General features: G+C 45.9%; 1 protein-coding gene across 2 annotated transcripts in view; it reads right to left on the bottom strand.

Annotated features, from left to right (window-relative positions):
- PRKG1 (protein kinase cGMP-dependent 1) overlaps window positions 1–17,641 on the bottom strand; it is a 381,904-nt gene that overhangs the window by 41,011 nt on the left and 323,252 nt on the right. The gene's annotated exons all lie outside the window — the stretch shown is intronic.

Here is a 17,641-nt window from a genome sequence, read left to right as displayed (position 1 = left end):
CACCCCAGCCCTGGAAAATTCAATGGGACACAGGCACAGCAGCAGCTCTGGGGTGGGGACACAGAGGGGACAAAGGACTCTGGTACACAACACCAGGGGCAGCTCAGAGGACAGAGGATCAAAAGCAAGGAGCCACATGTAACCCTGAGGCTGGGGCTGCTGCTGCTTCATGGAGTCAAAATTCAGATGAATAAAGGCTCCTAAAAGGTTTCTGTGAACATTCAGCCACTCAGAGAAGCAGAAAAGAAACAGAGGGAACCAAAATGAGCTGCAGAAGGACCTTGGGAAGAGCCTGGCAGAAGCACCTCAGTGCTTTCCCAATAAAGATGAAATCAAACGGAGATAGAAAAAAATAATCCAAACTTCCAGTGCCAAAACCAGCATGGGCACAGCAGCAGCTCTGGGGTGGGGACACAGAGGGGACCAAGGGCTCTGGTACACAACACCAGGGGCAGCTCAGAGGACAGAGGATCAAAATCAAGAAACCTGAGGGTTTCTCAGCATCCCTTTGAAGGTTCCCATCCCTTCTCCAGCACTTTCCCATACTTCCACTGGAGGGCAGGAATATCCCACGTTTCCAAGGACGATCCTCCAGCCCATTTCTGCACACCCTTAAACAGCCCTAGGAAGGTCCAGCCTTTGGGGACATTTGTGTGCTCCTCCACACCCTCATTTGGTTCCTGTGCTGCTTTTATGGAGCAGGATAATTAGCAGGATGGTTTTTTTCAAAACATCCTAATTATTTTCATCACAGTTTTGTCCCCACAGCCATGCCTCCCCTCCCAGTGCCCTCCCCTAATTTCCTGACATAATTTTTCTGTAGGTAGCACAGATATACTGGAATTCCATACACGGGCATGGAGCTGGAGATTTACACCCTCACTGCTTCCTCATGAGACAACAAAACTTTTAAAAATATTTCTGGCTGGAGTGTGGCTGTGCTGGAGGGATCTGCAGAGGGCTCAGGACAGGCTGGATCCATGGGCTGAGGTTCACCAAGGCCAAGTGCTGGGTCCTGCCCTGGCTCAGCCCAGGCCCTGCAGCTCCAGGCTGGGCAGAGGGGCTGGAAAGGGCCCCTGGGGAAAGGCCCTGGGGGCTGTGTCAGGGCTGGACAGGAGCCCAGGGGTGCCCAGGGGGCACGAGGCCAATGGCCCCTGGCTGTGCCAGCCATGGGGTGGCCACAGGCCCAGGGCAGGGCCTGTCCCCTGGGCTGGCCCTGCTGAGGGACCTGAGGGCTGTGTCCAGCTCTGGGCCCTCCTGGCCAGAGAGCCCTGGAGGGGCTGGAGCGTGTCCAGGGCAGGGAACGGAGCTGGGGAAGGGGCTGGAGCCCCAGGAGGGGCTGAGGGAGCTGGGCAGGGGCTGAGCCTGGAGCAAAGGAGGCTCAGGGGGCCCTTGTGGCTCTGCACAACTCCCTGCCAGGAGGGGACAGCCAGGGGGGGCCGGGCTGTGCTGCCAGGGAACAGGGACAGGACAAGGGCAAAGGGCCTCAAGCTGGGCCAGGGGAGGCTCAGCTTGGACAGCAGCAGCAATTTCTGCATGCAAAGGGTGAATTAGTTCTTATCTCAGTTACAGTCTCACAAACCTTGAGTTCTACAGCACTTCACTTTGACAAACTAAAAATGGAGCTCCATCTCTCTCTCTACAAGGCCTTTTAAGGATAAATTGTCCAATTAAGAAATGACACCTGAATTATTTTTACTTTTAACCCAATAACCAACCATCCCTGGCCCGCAATGCAGACTTTCTTATCCAGTTACACAAAACCACCCAAATCCATGGAGAAGAAGGTGAAGAAGAGGGACCAGCCTCTGCCCTGAAATCTCCATCTTGTTTATATATATTACTGTATTCTAAAACATTAAACTCTTAAGTTTCCCACCATGTGATATCACACACTTCTATTCAAACTCCACACTCATAATCCCAGTTCTATCATTCAGCTTTAGAATTCAATTCCAGGCCTTGGCAGGGGCTGCCCAGGGAGCTTTGCAGTGCCCAGCCCTGCAGGTGTCCCAGCAAGGGCTGGAGGTGGCACTCAGTGCTCTGGGCTGGGCACAAGGTGGGCACTGGGCACAGCTGGCACTCCATGGGCTGGCAGGGATTTTCCAGCCTCAGTTATCCCTGGGATTCTGTGACAATCTTGCAGAGCTGACCTGGGGACCTCTGGCTTGTATTGCCTGTGTCTTTCTTTGTGAAAACTCTCACCAAGAGTAGAATAAAATCGATTTCCCACAATTGGACATATGGAGGTCCCTGAAAGGGTCACACTTAAGGTTGGTCTGCTCAACGGATTTTGTGTGGTTTCCAAAAGTTCTCTCAGAATGTTCCCCAGCAAAGGCCATTGAAGACACAAAGCTGTGAGGAGACAAAAGGAGAGGTTTTTTCATGGAGAAAGAACTGCTCTGGAGAGCAGGAGGCCACCACCTGTAACCCTGAGGCTGGGGCTGCTGCTGCTTCATCGAGTCAAAATTCAGATGAATAAAGGTTCCTAAAAGGTTTCTGTGAACATTCAGCCACTCAGAGCAGCAGAGAAGAAACAGAGGGAACCAAAGTGAGCTGCAGAAGGACCTTGGGAAGAGCCTGGCAGAAGCACCTCAGTACTTTCCCAATAAAGATGAAATCAAACAGATATAGAAAAAAATAACCCAAACTTCCAATGCCAAAACCAGGCTCTGGGATGACAATTCTCCTCAAGATAAACACAGGAAAGCATCAGCTCCATGCTGGTGGGCTAGAAGGATGGAATGCCAGGGATCACCAGGAAAGCAGCAGGAAAACACTTTGGCTTTATACAAACTACAGCACCACAGGAGTCATGGCTGAGCAAGCTGAGATTCTCCAGCCTGAAAATTGCCCACAATTCACCATTTTCAAGGCATATTTAGTAAAGGGAGACATTTCACTAAAATCCAGGGGTTTTTGGACTATCTGAGTGTTTAATATCTGGGATCATGCTGAACATGCCCTGCTCTAGGAACTCCTCTCCACATTAAATACCTGACTTTTCCAGTCTAGTTCTAGGCTATAAAGACAAAGTGTTAGCTCCTTACAGGGGAAACAATTCTGCAGGTGAAACTCTTCCCACTTGGGGTCCTTCTCTGCCAGTTGTTCCCAAAAGATGGGAGAGAGCAGGATGGTGTCAGACCTGATCTTTTATGAATTTTGGTTAATTTGCTTCCTCTCTTCAGATCTCTTTCCTGATGTGGAAAATGAAGATACACTGGAGATGTGCCCTGGGGCAGATCACCTCTGGGATGTCTAGGATCAGGTCAAAGGCCCGTTTTTCTCCTCAGGAGAATAGGAAGCATGTGAAGAAGCAGAGCAAGTGTGTGGTGATATTCCCTGGAATATTCTGGCAGGCTTGGTGGGTTCACAGGAGCTCTGGAAAGGTTTTACAAGGAGCAGAATGTTGCACACCAAACCCACCCTCCTTGTGCTCTTCCAGCAGGAATCTCAGCCCTCCCAAGGGGATGATCCCTTTGTGTGATAATTCCAGACAAAACCCAGATCACAGCAAGGATTTGAGCTGTTGGAGCGAGTCCAGAGGAGGGACCAGGATGAGCAGAGAGGTGAGCAGCTCTGCTGGGAGGAAAGGCTGGGACAGGTTGGATTATTCAGCCTGGAGAGAAGCTCTTATTGTGGCTTTCCAGTGCCTGAAGGGATTCCCCAAGAAAAATGGAGACTCTTTATAAAGGCCTTCACTTCTCCAGTGACTTCTCCAGTTTAAACAAAACCTTAGTTTAGACTTCTCCAGTCTACACAAAACCCTTCCAAAAACCCATTTCTATTTTCAAAGGGGATCATCTCTTCCTTCGCAAGTAGGTTTTACTCTCTCATCATCTTTAGTGAACACCCAAACTCGACCTGCTGCTCACTGAGAGGATGAGAGACCCAGAAACATTTCTTTTTAAATGTAATAAAACAATCCTTAACCAAGGGGTAAACAGTGATTCCTGGGGTTGAGCTCTACAGCCAAATATGTAGTTTCTGATAAAGATCATCTTCCTGCACTTCCCCTCTGCTAATGGCTCTGCTGTCACTTGAAACTCCCAGGAGAGCCTTAATGCCTCCTTCCTTTCCTGGAATTAGTGGTGGAGCTTTCAGATGAGCTTCCCTTTGACTGAAAATGAATCAGGAGAGGCCTGAACTCAGCTCTGTGCCAAACAAACATAATTCTGTCAGATTTTCCTGTCAGGCACCTCAGCCTGATTAACACCAGGCAAGGCAGGGGGGGGCAAAGCTCCTTTGTAAGCTATACATGGGGATTAGGAGTGTCTGCATCCCTCAGGACTAAATCAAAACTGGCTTTTTAAGTAGGTGCCAATGTTTTAGCTTATTAAGGCACAAAACATGTGGTTCTCTGTTTATTTTTAAGCAGAGTGGATTTTGAGGCTTCAGCTGTGGTATTTCCAAAGCTGCCAGGGCTCCAAACCCCTCCCCTGGATTCAGGGATGGGAGGATGAGCCAATTTCAGCCCAAGGGCTGTGGAAAAAGGAGCCTCCAACATCAGAGGCTCTGCTGCTGTTGAGCAAGTGACTCTGCTGAAATCCCAGAATCATGGAATGGTTTGGAAGACACTTTAAAGCCCACCCAGTGCCACCCCTGCCATGGACAGGGACACCTTCCACTGTGCCAAGTTGCTCCAACCCTGTCCAACCTGGCCTTGGACACTGCCAGGGATCCAGGGCCAGCCCCAGGTGCTCTGGGCCAACTGTTTCAAAAGCCTTTTTTGCTGTTTATATCCCCACCAAATCTGCTGGATTTTAAACACAGACCTCTTGGAAGATGTAAAATTCATCTTCACCTTGTTGACAGTCTGCATTCAGAGCATTGCACTCACATCCTTCCCAGTCAGGCTGAAGTGCAAACACAGAATCACTTATGTTGGAAAAGACTTGTCAGATCATTGAGCCCAGCATCTTGTCCAGAATTCACATCATGGTGCTGCAAGCGATGTCCTAAAGGGGATTTTCCTAATTATTTCCTGCTCATTATTTCACCTCATCTGCATTAACCACTGAGAGAAGCAGCAGATCCTGAAGGATCCCCTGGAATGGGTGACCTGCAGTGTGTTTCTCATGTACAGACCTGTACATGAACCACATTTCCACCTCATCATCTCTAATTAATTACACCAAAAAGAGAGGGCTTTGATAAAATTTGCAGTTGCACTGGAGCACTCTGCACTAAAATAGCCATAAAGTCAAGCATTACAACCTGTTATCTCCTCCTCAATCCCAGCTTTTCAGCATCACACCTGGATTTTCCAAGTAGAAAATGTTTCAGCAAGGAGGGACTTGATGATCATCAACTCTCCTGTCTTGATTGCTCCTTTCCCAGTTTATTTGGATCTAAGCTGAGTGTTTGTGCCTGCCAATTCAGAGGAGAAACAAGAGTTGTGTTTTCCAAGACTTCTCCTCATCTCTTTATTCCCCACTGCTGTAACAGCCCAGGTTCCCATAGAAACTGAGAGTAAAGAGCAGAAGTGTAAAATACAAATGAACAGGTCCAAGCTGGCAATGTTGTGTTTTATTAGACAAATAAATATCACTAATGGGCACTGGGCTTTTCTAAGGGCAGAGCCAGATAAGGCTGCACCTTATCAAATAAAGAGATGGCACACAAATGATAATGCCCAGACTCACTGTGAAGGGTCCCACTTCTGGAAACTGAGCTATTTTCTGCATTATTCAATTTTGGAGGCAGCAAAATCTGAGCTCATCAATCCTAAGTCTGATTCTGACTCCCCCAATCACCCCAAATTGAAGAGGTTGATCCCACTTGCTGAAGTTGAGCTGTTCTCTGGATTATTCAGTTTTGGAGGCAGCAAAATCCCAACTCCTCATTCACAGGTCTGATCCTGATTCCCCCAATCACCCCAGTTTGAAGAGGTTGATCCCACTGCTGGAAACTGAGCTGTTTTCTGGATTATTCAGTTTTGGAGGCAGCAAAACCTCAGCTCCTGATTCACAGCTCTGATCCTGACTCCCCCAAATCACCCCAAGTCACTCTGGATTCCCATCCCTCAACACTGGAGCTTTGCAATGTGGGAATGGGGCAACAAGTACTAATTTAGGACCTTCTCAGGTGGAGTTCATAATTTTAAATGAGTATTGGCACAAGGATTGAAGTTGTGTGTACAAAGAACTGTAAAAATGGGTTTCTGAGGAAAGAGCAGGCTGGATGCTTTTGGATGTATCATGAAAGTGGTCCTGGGTAATTTCATTTTTTAACAGTGAATGGGTTTTTTTAATTGAAGGACTTCAGGCAAATGATCAAGTTGGTTGAAAATTATCACTTTGAAAATATCAATTCAAGTCCAACATGACAGTAGGATTCTTCCCAACAAGAACACTGGAAATGGGAGAGAGATACTGCTGGGACTACTATCTATTCCAAGCCCTGCAGAGTTTTTAGAAGGCCATAATAAAATATGATTGAGTCTCTTTTTATTTTTCTAGAGACACTTTCAATGCCATTTACAAATCCTTTGGCATCCCTGTCGTGCCTTCTCCAAAGGGGTGACACAGATCAGCCTCTCCTGAGCCCTGCAGCAGGAGTGATGGCCTCTGCTAGAAATTTTCTTTTTCTAAGCAATGCCATCCACTGAAACTTGGGGAAAATTAGGAAAACTTTCAAACAGCTGAGTTGTTTGCAATTATTTTCATTTCCAAGCCAGGCTGTGCCATCCAACCCTCACTGACTCAAAAGGAGAATTCCCTGGAGCAGCTCCTGTTGATGTTTTGAGCAATGCAGCCCCTGGCACCCCCCAAGCTCAGCTCTCTTATGCTCCCCTCCTCTGTATAACAGCACAGGAGATGCTGCAGGTCAAACAAATATTTGAATTTCTTTCCCCCAGGTGTGTTTAAAACGATGTTGCAAAATGCTTGAAGCCATGCAAAGAGATTCACATAAAAGGACACTTGAGTGGAGAGACTCCCACCTCAAACCATCAGCAACCCACCAGCAAAGGGAAGGTACAGCACTACTTGTTCCCAGCCTTTACCCTCTCCTGGCTCTCCTGAGAAGACTGAGTGATTTCTCCATTTCCAAGGAGTTGGATAACAAGGCACTGATAAAAACCTGCCTGCCTGGGAAACAATGGAGAGGTTGAAACACAAACAGAAAACAGGAGGAGATATTCTTCATTTTGCTGCTGCATTTCCCAAACTCAGTGAAAGGAAGTTCAAATGACCAGAGTTTTAGCTGGTTGCAAGAAAAACCAGCTAAAACCAACTAAAACCAGCTAAATATCATCTATTTCATTTTATTATTTAATTTTCATATTTAACATGAATCTATTTAATTCTCAGAGGACTTTGGGAAGTGCTGAGTGTGGTCTGCGACCGGTGCAATGCTCACTCCTGCAGGACTTTACCCTTTGCAACCATAAAACATGAGAGCAAATCCTTTTTGCTTTAAATGTCAGCTTCAATACTTAGCAAGGGCACGTGTGAGCAGCAGGGAGCAAAAGCCTTGGAGCAGCATTTTCTCCTGGATCTGCTGTTTTTCCAAGCAGGAGGTCACGTCCTCACTAAGCACTTGCTCAACTCTTAAATATTTTCATGTCTGAATCTGACCCAGATGCAAAATATGACAACTCAGCTCCTGCATCCTTATTAAAACAGCTGATTTGGAGCAGTGGGGTTGGTAAAACAGCTTTCAAAGCTGAACTGCAGGCAGTGTAGGAAATGACTGGGAAGCTGGAAGTGGGGGAATTTAAGGGCACAGCTGATGTTTCAAAGTGGAGGCTTTCAGTTTTGTGCCAAGCCAGCATCTGCAGGGACTCCCTGGAAATTTCCCTGTGTGTTCCAAGAGTCCCAGCCCCGGCCTGGGCTGCTGCCATTTGGGGCTCCTCAAGGAGTTCTGAGCCATGGGAATTCCATGCTGCCCTCCAAGAGGAATGAGACCACTCCTGCACAGGGGCAGCCTCCAAAGGGCTGAAGGAATAAGGATCCCTGTGTGAGGAATGCACCTTGCTAAGGAAGCATCTTGGGATGGAAATGCACCCAGCTCTGAGGTTTAATCCCAGACTAATGTTGTAATAAGTTAGCCAAGACTGCATTATCTTCATGAAGGAAAAGCCAGATCATTGTTGTGTAGGTTATATTTTATAGGATTATCAGAAGGCTCTGTGTCAAATCTTATTTGTTGATAATACATCCACATTGGCTGGTACATGGTATTTTGCATATCTATCAAACTTCTGTATTTCTGCTTAGTTTACATATTTTCTCTACTGATTCTTATGAGACAGATCTTATTGTTTATACAGATGCACTTATTTTACACCCTAGGAATAGACTGTTGTGTTAACAAGCTCTCATTCCCCAGATTGTTTTTACATGGGAGCTTGCAGACTACTTCACTGCACTTAGAAGTGATAGGCCAGCTATTAATTCAGCTTAATTTTATGAGGCTTTTCTTTGATAATTTCTCTACCTGTCTGTGACAGACTCAGATCAGGACCTGGAGCTCTGAAGGGCTTGGGGGAGGTATGGCAGAGTTGTTCAACACAGATCATCAACAGCTGAGCAGATTCCAATGGCACACTTTGATGCTCATGGTATCACTCTAATCCCTCGCTCTGTGATCAATAAATGATGTTATTTGATGTTTTCTACAGAGCAACTCAACAATTGTACAGGAAATGACAGGAAACCAAGAGACAGCAAAGACAGGGCTCAAACACATCTCCCTGTACTGCTTTGCTGAGCAGACAGAGCCAGGAACACCTCACTGCCAGCACTAAAATGAATTTTAAATACAGCCACGAATGAGGGGCTTTTAACTCGCAGCAGAAATTTAATAACAAAAGCCCCATTAAAAACCTCCAGGCAGTTTTACATTAATGTCCAACATAATGGGCCAGATGAGGCTTTCATCTCCTCTTTCAAGGTTTACAGGCACTGAGCTCTCACACATATTCACAATGTCATCTTATCTATATTTCTGATGTTTCATCTTGTTATACGTCTGCAGAAGCTGTGGGATCAGCTAAATCATGACAACTGCCTTTCCTTTCTTTTTTCTTCACTTTTTTTTTTTTTTTTCCAGATGATATAAAGATTTAGAGCCCAGCACTTCTCAAATCATTTCATGGAGCATTCAGTGAGACACAGAGAAAATGGAGCAAATGCAACTGAGGGCAAATCAATGTAAGTGGAGCACAGCACAGCCAGGAAAACCAAGTGCACTGACTAGTGTGGGGTTTGGGATGCCCTAAATCTGCTCCAAGGCCAGGCTGGATGGACTTGGAGCAACCTGGGATCAGTGGAAGGTGTCCTAGCCCATGGAACTGGATGGGCTTTAAGGTCCTTTCCAACCTAAACCATTCTGGCATTCCAAGTTGTCTGGCATTCTCATGTGCTTGTCTCAGGTGCTGCAAACAAGCACGTGAGAAAAAAATAATAATAGTAATAATAGTAATAATAATAGTAATATTAGTAATAGTAATAATAATAGTCATAATAGTAAGAGTAACAAAATAACATAATAATAACATAAATAAACCTCCATTACTCAGTGTTATGGTATATATTACTGTCATGGGAGGCTGGCACCTTCCTGGTGATCCCAACAACAGGAGCGTCATCCTGTGGGTCCCACAGCTGGGAGCAGGAAAGGCATAGACCTGTCCTAGAATACTTTCCTAGAATCCCAGAATGGTTTGGAATGGAAGGGATATTAAGGATCATCCAGAGCCACCCCTGCCATGGGCAGGGACACCTTCCTCTGTCCCAGGTTTTTCTAGCCTGGCCTTGGGCACTGCCAGGGATCCAGGGGCAGCCCCAGCTGCTCTGGGCACCCTGTGCCAGGGCCTGCCCACCCTCACAGGAACAATTCCTAATTCCCAATATCCCATCTAAATTTTCACTCTGTCATTTTGAAGCCATTCCCTGTGTCCTGTCCCTCCATGCCTTGTCCCCATTTCCTCTCCAGCTCTCCTGGAGCCCCTTTAGGCCCTGGAAGGGGCTCTCCAGGTAAGGCTGAGATGGGGTAGAAATCCTGAGTGGAACAGGGACTGCATTTACACTGGAAGCTGTATATGGACAGCAATCTGAGCCCTCAGGAAAAGTGACTGTTTTCTACAAAGAAGATGGAAAAGGGTGGCTCAGCTGTTTTGGTGAGATGGAGGTCTGCAGCAGCTTTGGAGTTAAGGCTACACTGTGTTTTTCACTTAAAGTGGGATTAAATTCTTCCATTTCACAGTTGGGTGATTGAATTTCATCTCCCAGTGTGACACAATTTCTGTCCTGGGGTCAGCTGAATTTGGTGGGCAGTTTCTGGGTACCACACTCACTGATGTTGGCAGGGAGAACAACGAATATTCACTCATTTTGAAATAGGAACCTCCACCCTCTGCTCCTTCCCCTCTCCCTGAGTTAAAACAACCAGCAGTCCCAAACCTTGGAGCTACTCCCATAAAATCCTGGCCTGGAAAGTTTTTTGGGTCAATGGGAAGAAACTTCTTTACCTGGTAATGCCTTTGCCAAGATAATTTGAAATCAGGGAGACAATACTGTACCACCTCCTGCCCTGGTGCTTCCCTCTGGGGCCCAAATCTTCTCCTGCCAGACCTTCCCTGGGTACCAGCACCAGCAACATACTTGCCCTTCATCTCTCACTGGCTCTACATCTCCTTCTTCCCTTCCCCTTACAAACTCTTGGATATAAAAGTGAGGTCTGAGCTTGTTGGAGCTGCTGAGGCAGAGCCAAGCAGAACTGGACTAACACAGAACTGCAGCTCTAGGAAAGTCACAAATGATCTCCCACCTGTTCCCAGCAGTTCCAAAACCACTGTTTCCCTGTAGCAGCAGTATCACTCAGTTTTATTTGGATTACACATTTTGTTCAAGTGCCTCCCTGTTATTTAAGTCGGCAGATAACAGCAGGACAGAAATAGCCCAACTTCCAGTGGTGTCATCCTTAAAAGCTGTTTAGATAAACCTTCTGGACAGCTCCAAAATATGCTGGACAACCAATTTACACCACCAGGGGTGCATGGAAATGTTTTAATGCTGCCTTTGCCTTTACTCCCCCCAAAACTGGCCAAGGTTTCTGGTTAAAGCACCAAGCCAGCACTGCACAGAGCTCTGGGATTAGCAGAGTATTCCCAGCAGCTCCTGAGAGAAGGATTCCCATCCATGCCACAGGAATGGTTGATATTTCCAAGGCCCAGACCATCAGGTGCTCCCACCACGTGCAGCTGGAATGGCCATGCACATGGAGGCGTCCACATTGCATTTCTGCTCCCCCTGGAATTTGTTATCCTAAGGATGATTTATTTCTGCTGCAGTTTTGCTTCCTCAGGACAGCTCTAATTCCATAAAACAAAGAGGACAGCCCCAATTCCATAAAGAAATGCAGCCAATTGTTGGGAGAGCTGCCCCCTTCAGAGGCCCTGACTTTTCCACACCATCTGCCATGCCCCAGCCCATTATCACATCCAAAGGTCAGCGGAGCAAGGGGAGAGCACAGAGATTATTACCTAAATAAAACAACCTGGCTTTCAAAAGGTCATTCACATATCCCTGGTGGGTGACAGAGCATTCCCAGTGCTCTTTCTCCAGAGGGAAGCAGCCACCAAGTCTGCCTGGTGTGGTCTCTGTGTGAATAATTCAAGTCTGCAAACAAACAGCAAGTCCCCCTCAATAAACAAAGTCATATTTAGCATTTACCTTCACTTAGGGACATCACCCTGCGTGCTCTCTTGCTGGGTTCTCACATTTTCAAATGATTTCTGAGATGTTTTCTAATTCCAGCCCTATTTATTCCAGCAATCAGGAAAATGTGACAGAGGTGGATACAAGCTAGCAGTGGCTTCAGGATGGAATGACAAACCATTTAAGGCTGAATGCTGGGAAAAGCAAAACTCTCCAGCAGGAAGAGAAAAAGCTTTTCCATATTAGAGGCCAAGTAATGCCGCCTAAAATCTCAGTTTTTCTGAATATTAAATGTTCCAGCTCACACAAACTGAGCAGGTATTGATGATCAGTTGTTGCTTCCACACAGCCCTCACCAGAGAGGAGAAGGGTTTTAATTATTTACACAGCTTAAAAGAAATGACTGCAACCTCTTTTTATAGCCCTGAGGAGTTTTTTGCCAGCTTTTTGCACATCCCACAGGATTTCTCCCCAGTCTGGCACCATGGATAGCCAAGGCAAAAGCTGCTTCCCAGATGGTCCCTAATTCAGGGAACAAGGGACACAGGGGGGGATGGAGCCCCTCAGCACAGCTCCATGATGCTGCAAAGCCAGCAAATTCTGTCTCTTGGAGGAAAAATGACTTTCCATGCCTTGGTGGATTGTTTCAGCCAAAGTTTTCCAGCCCAGCACCAAGTCAGATCCTCACTAAATCATCCTCTTTAACTGGCAGCTCCCGTTTTGGAACCCTAACTCTGCCCATTTCCCTTCTGGCAGGGGTTAAAATCTATCTCAGCTGTATTTCTAAACAAAATAAAACCATCCTTCCCTAACACCCAGGGCTGTTTTAGCCACACAGCCCCAGGGCAGGCTGGATGTCCAACCCAGCAGGCTGGACAGAGCCCTGCAGAGGCAGCATCTGCAGGCAAAGCTTTCCCAAGGTTTTCCATCACACCAAAGCAGGAGTTTCCATGAAAATAAGCTGGTTTCTGCTCCCTTTTACAGAGCTGAAGGGCCAATCCAGCCTCAGTGTTTCCTCATCCTCACTGGATCAAGACTGTGACCATCACTTGGACCCACATATATCAAAATTGCAACAACCAAGTCTCATTTCTGGATGGTGGGATCTTTCCTCTACTCTCTCTCCTCTTACCCTTTATTTCTTTTCCTTAGATATCTTTGTAGTTTCATTTCCATAGGTATATAAAAGGGAAAATATTCATAACCACCCTCTGCAGCAAAATTAAGTCAATGAACTCCTGGGATGCTCTTTTATGAATAAATGGAGTGAGAGAGGGGGTGTAAGGTGAAAAAAAGGACATCTCAGGGACTGAAAAAGAGAACTAGGAAAGGGAACTGAAACAAAAGGTTTGAACAGAATCATTCAGGTTGGAATGGAGCTCTCAGATTTCTGAGTCCAACTGTTAATGAAGCTCTTCATTAAAACACAGCTCCAGAAAGATGAAGGGCTCTGGGGCTCAAGGACATGGAAAGGCATCATACACTAAATAAAGGTCCCTGTCCCCTCAAGCTCTGGGAAAAGCAGCTGATTTTGGCTGTGAGTATCCAGACATTACCCCAGGGCTGCCATTCAGCTGGGATGGGAAATAAAACACGGGAGAAGTGCAGTCAGAACAACCTCTACCTGCAGAGAGCTTGGAGCAACAGCATGAAGGCACCAGAGTCCAGGCTGATGCCTTAAGTCGTAGCTTTCATATTTTTCAGATTCTGTGCTGCTTTAGTGTGTAACTCTGAGCTTCATATGGAGTGTTAGCAAGTTCTCTTCACAGGGTAGTTAGACAAAACAATCCTTTTCCAACTTGAGACCAACGACAATTGTTACAAGCTCCAGACCAAAAAGTATAAACAATGGTGAAGAGAGAAAAATGAGAAGGATGGGACTTCATAACCTGAAGCTGTAATTGGACTATTAACTCCAATATGCAAATGGAGCAGAACTTATTAAAATGAGAGACCCCATGACCAGGGGTCGATTTTGTGACCATTTTGGTTCACCTTGGGTGCAGCCCTGGCTGGGCTCTTGTGCTGCCCAAGGTGGATCCATTTGGTTTAACTCTGCCCCAAGCTCCTTCCATGGGTGTTTTGGATTGGAAGAAAATGGCAGCAGGAGGCAAATTGTCATCTCCTCACCCTAACAAACTCTTTGTCCTGCTTAAAATACAAATACACAGCATGGCCAAGTCAGGCTGTGAAGTATTTTAAGGTTTGTTGGTTATTCTGATGCCTCAGGTTTTAGCTTTTTTTCAGACTCTGTGCTGCTTTAGTGTGTGGGTCTGTCTTCACACTAAGGGATGGTGAGCTCTGTGCACAGAGCAGGGAGACAAAACAATTCCTGCTCCAGCTGGGGACCAAGGACAAATGATCAGGCCCAAGAACACAAACACCGTGGGCTGGAGAGAGAAAAAGAAAAAGGATGGGACTTCATAACCTAAAGCTGTAATTGGACAATTAACTCCAATATGCAAATGGAGCAGAACTGATCACAGTGACAGACCCCGTGACCAGGTGTCCATTTTGTGACCATTTTGGTTCATCCTGGGTGCAGCCCTGGCTGGGCTCTTGTGCTGCCCAAGGTGGATCCATGGAGGCCTTTTAATAAATCCCTGCTTTATTCTTTAGCTCTGTCTGGCCTCTGCTCTAGGGCAGCCTTCTCAAAGCACCAAGGCTTCAGCTGGGGATCAATCCCAAGCCCTGCTGCCACAGGAGATGGGCACTGAGAGCCAGCTGGGAATGTGGTGGGAGCACTGGGACAGTGCCTCTGGGGGCTGTGCTTGGCCGGGCACAGCCAGGCAGTGCCAGCTGTCCCAGCTGGGTGGCAAGGGACACCTCAGTGGTGTGGCTGTGCCACAGCGCTGCCATGGAAAGGTGCCACCAGCTAGAGAGGAACCTCTCCAGCCTTGGTAAGGGTCCAATAATTGCACAGGATCAATGCCAAGAGTTCCTGGGTTGGGAAGAGCCCAGCAGGAGGGATTGGTGTGCCCTGAGCAAAGGGGGTCACTGAACCTTGCCCCACTTGGCACCACCAGCTGCAGCAGAAGCCACCCTCCTGTGTCCTCCTGGATTTATGGAAGCTGCTGGAGTGGCTCCAACTGGAAGCAACCTACACTGAGATAATCCTGATGATTCGGGCATCTCCTTCATGCCCTAAATGCCACCGTGGCTGGGCCTGGCACTGGGACACTGGGAGTCTTCTAGACTCTCATTTCCTCAGAGCATGAAGCAAATTTGCCTATCTCCTTCCCTTTTTAGGAGGCAACTATAATATCCATTAGTTAATTAATTCATTAAGTCATTTGAATACATTCAAGGAGTAGAATATTATAATTCATATTACAGTCTGCACAATCCTATAATTAAAATCATAGCCTACAATTAAAATCTTGGTCTCACAGATGACGTGTCTGCAATTGCTGATTTAAGAGAGGGAACACCAAGGATGGACATTAAAGGGAACTGCCAACCCCAAGCTGACAAAAAGCAGGAAAACGCCTCTAAAATAAGAATAAACTCAATAAATAGCTCAGCTCCTCCAGGCCTGGAGGACAGATGGATACATGGAAAGATATTTCAAGCCTGTAACTTCTGCCTAACGTCCTCTCAGCCATGCCCTGAGCTCTGTGACTCCAGGGATGTGCTCCAGCATGGAAATGGGGAGAAAAACTCCAGTGCCACTAATTTTGTAGGCATTTACAGTCCTAAAATGGTTTGGGTTGGAAGGGACCTCAAAGCCCATCTGGTTCCAACCCCTTCCATCTCCCACTACACCAATCCTGCCCAAGCTGCCCTTGGTCATCCTGATCCATTTGATCCACAGGAGGCATCCCAAGGCCTTTTCCCAGCTGGCAGTGAGCTCTGAAAAGGAGATGGGAGCTAAAAAAAGACGAGCAAAAACATTCCATGGGATTTGCATAAAGCCTCACAAACCTGCCCACGTTTTATGTTCCCAGTTCTTCCCTACCACAAACCTCCCCTTGGAAAAAATAGGCCCTTGAAGGACAATTAGCTGGAGCTAATTAACTGCTGCTTGCAGAGGAATCCAGGTTAAACTTGCTGCCAAGGAGACTTTTCTCCCAAGGAGTTTTGCCTTGAGAGGTAACTCTGGAACACCAAAACTTTCTGGAAGGGCTCACAATTCTTCTGGGCTCTCTCCCCAAGGAACTTTACAATTTTTCCCTCCTCTATCCATCTTTCTGCTGGCTTTCAAGGAGCCCAGCAAACAGGAATATAGAATTTAACTGCTCAATACTCTGTTTTTCAATAGGGCATTCCTTTTTTTTGGATGTTTTTCCAGGCAGACAACACTGATCCCTCCTGCTCTGAGGCAAAATGTCAAGATGTGACAATAATGTCACTGTCACCTCCACTCTGCAGTGGCAGGGCCCCAGCACCGGCCTCTGACTTTGAAGATAAAGAAGTTGTTATGAAAATTAATTGGTTCAGCCTTTTAGGGAACAATTCCTCCATCAGCAGGGCCCTGCCCTTCCATTGGGATGAAACACTTGGCATTAGGAGGAAAGGAGTGGAGAAGATGAAAGCTCAAAAATGTGAAGGTCAAAACCCAGTGGCTCCCAAAAGAAAGAGTTTCTTCCAAAGAGGTCCCAGACTGCAGCTTCCCCTACGTTGTACAGCAGATCCTAAAATTCCCTGAACGACCCTCAAAATCTCCTCAATCTGCATCCCCAAAGTTCCTGGGATAACAAATACTCAACATTAGAGCTTAAAATTATAGAAGTGGGAAGGGCACATTTTTCTTGGTGCTAATGGGTTGTGGTGGCACCTTCAAAAACCTTCTGTGACCATGACATTGTTTATGACCCAACCCAAAATTCCCCGGTGTTATTCCCAATGTTTTCTTTCCTTCTGCTCCAATGGAAATCAATATAACCCAAATAGGAACACTCAAAAATTAATATAAAATAATAATTGAATGACCATGTGATGTTTGGGATCATCTATCTGAAGCATTCCACGCCCCAAATCCCCTTTTTTTGGGGATGGTAAAGGAAGTTGATAGTCTCCCACTTTTTTAATTGGGTCAACAAGAATTTAGGGAATTCAACCTTTTTAATGGAACTCTTTATAAGAAGGAAGCTCACATTTGATCTGAGGCAGGGAAATATTATACCAATCTAAAATGCAACCCTTTAGATACCTTAAAATCAATTAGATATTTCAAACATCACTCAAACATAAGAAAAGAGAAATTATCTATGGGTATTTTGCAGGATTAACAAGTTTTGCTTATGAACTGAAGACTTTTGAGATGGATCTTAGTTTCTGAAACAGACCAAGAGTTATTTTTAATCAATACTTAACTGGGAATTCTCACTTCCCTCCACAGAGGTGCCCAATACCTTCAGCAGACACCATTCCAACCCCTGTGGTTTAATGAGAAGTTTCTATGTATAACCCCATTGGAATCTGCAATTTAAGCAGTCACTCAGAGCATTTGACTTTGAGAAAACACTTCCCCCCCTTCTTTAATCTGCTATGAAAAAAATCCCCATAAAAGCAAAATAATTGAGAGGGGAGAAAAGTAAAGAAAATTTGTATAGAGCAAATTTAATTTTCTTTTCAACAACTTCTGCCTTTCAATTGTGTTTGGTTGATACTGAGCATCCCCCAAAGAAGAACAGGATCCTCTTGAAAAGCTTTAATCATTGGGATAGAATCAGAGCTCAAAGATTACAGATTAAAATCAAATTGCAGCTCAAGAATTAATAAAAAGTGGGGGTTTTAAAAATATTTTAATCTAATACTCTACAGCTCCCTTCTGAAAGGGATGAATATTTATTGTGGACCTCAGATGAATATATTGCTTCACATCAAGGCAGCTCTAGTTTTTATCCTCAAATGACAAATTCCACTGCCCATCCTTTGTCTCAGAACAAGTTTGACTTTGGAAGGTATTTGAGAAAGTTCAGAGCTCTCTAAAGAAATGAAATGCCTTCAACAACAATTCCCTCAACGACAAT

The sequence above is a fragment of the Molothrus aeneus genome, chromosome 8 (genome assembly GCF_037042795.1).
Source record: "Molothrus aeneus isolate 106 chromosome 8, BPBGC_Maene_1.0, whole genome shotgun sequence".
Taxonomy (NCBI): domain Eukaryota; kingdom Metazoa; phylum Chordata; class Aves; order Passeriformes; family Icteridae; genus Molothrus; species Molothrus aeneus.
This window is presented reverse-complemented; position numbering and strand designations above follow the sequence as displayed.